Source organism: Nothoprocta perdicaria, unplaced genomic scaffold (genome assembly GCF_003342845.1).
Source record: "Nothoprocta perdicaria isolate Ctin4 unplaced genomic scaffold, notPer1 scaffold_155, whole genome shotgun sequence".
NCBI classification, from domain to species: Eukaryota; Metazoa; Chordata; class Aves; order Tinamiformes; family Tinamidae; genus Nothoprocta; species Nothoprocta perdicaria.
The window spans coordinates 1,045,636-1,046,713 of NW_020454705.1; the positions used below are offsets into that span (position 1 = coordinate 1,045,636).

At 51.9% G+C, this 1,078-nt stretch overlaps 1 non-coding gene across 1 annotated transcript; it reads left to right on the plus strand.

Annotated features, from left to right (window-relative positions):
* The first annotated feature begins 209 nt into the window (after nucleotides 1–209).
* TRNAV-AAC lies at nucleotides 210–282 on the plus strand. The gene has a single exon. It is a non-coding gene; the product is annotated as a tRNA-Val (tRNA).
* The last annotated feature ends 796 nt before the right edge of the window (nucleotides 283–1,078 follow it).

Sequence of the window (1,078 nt, forward strand, 5' to 3'; positions counted from 1 at the left end):
ATGTGGACAATGATGCGACTGGAAGGGTCAGCACATCTGATGCAGTTTCACTGCATAAGATAATTCTGCAGAAGGGAGCACAGAATAAAGGATGATCTAGTCCATGAAATGTACTTGGGTTTCAGAAAAGCTTTCAGAAAGAACCCTTGCTAAAGACTCTCACAGACAGTAACCACTTTCTTGTGAACTTAAAAAAAAAAAAAATGGAGGTTTCCGTAGTGTAGTGGTTATCACATTCGCCTAACACGCGAAAGGTCCCTGGTTCGAAACCAGGCGGAAACAGGTGTTCTTTTTTTTTAGCAGCTCATCCTAGAGAGCATTTCTAGGCATGTCAAGGAAAAGAAAGTGATTGGGAGCAGTCAGCATGGATTCACTAAGGGGAAGTCGTGTGACGTACCTCACAGTCTTCTACGATGGGATGACTGACCAGCTGGACGATGGGATGACTGACCAGCTGGACAAAGGGAGAGCCGTGGGTGTTGTCTGCCTTGACTTCAGCAAGCCTTTTGACACTGTCTCCCATAATATTCTCATAGGAAAGCTATGAGGTGGATTGAGAACTGGCTGGATGGCAGAGTTCAGAGGGTGGTGATAAATGGGGCCGAGTCCAGTTGGAGGCCTGTGGCCAGTGGTGTCCCCCAGGGGTCAGTGCTGGGCCYRGTGCTGTTAAACTTGTTCATCAGTGACCTGGGCGATGGCACAGAGGCTACTCTGAGCAAGTTTGCAGATGACACCAAGCTGGGTGGAGTGGCCRWCACTCCGGAGGGCTGTGCTGCCATCCAGAGGGACCTGGACACGCTGGAGAGTTGGGCGGAGGGGAACCTCATGAGGTTCAATAAGGACAAGTGTAGGGTCCTGCACCTGGGGAGGAATAACCCCAGGCACCAGGACAGATTAGGGGTYGACCTGCTGGAGAGCAGCTCCACAGAGAGGGACCTGGGAGTCCTRGTTGACACCAAGTTAACCATGAGGCAGCAGTGCCCTTGTGGCCAAGAAGGCCAATGGGCTCCTGGCTGCATCAGGAGGATGTTGCCAGCAGGTCAAGGGAGRGGATCCTGCCCCTCTGCTCAGCTCTGGT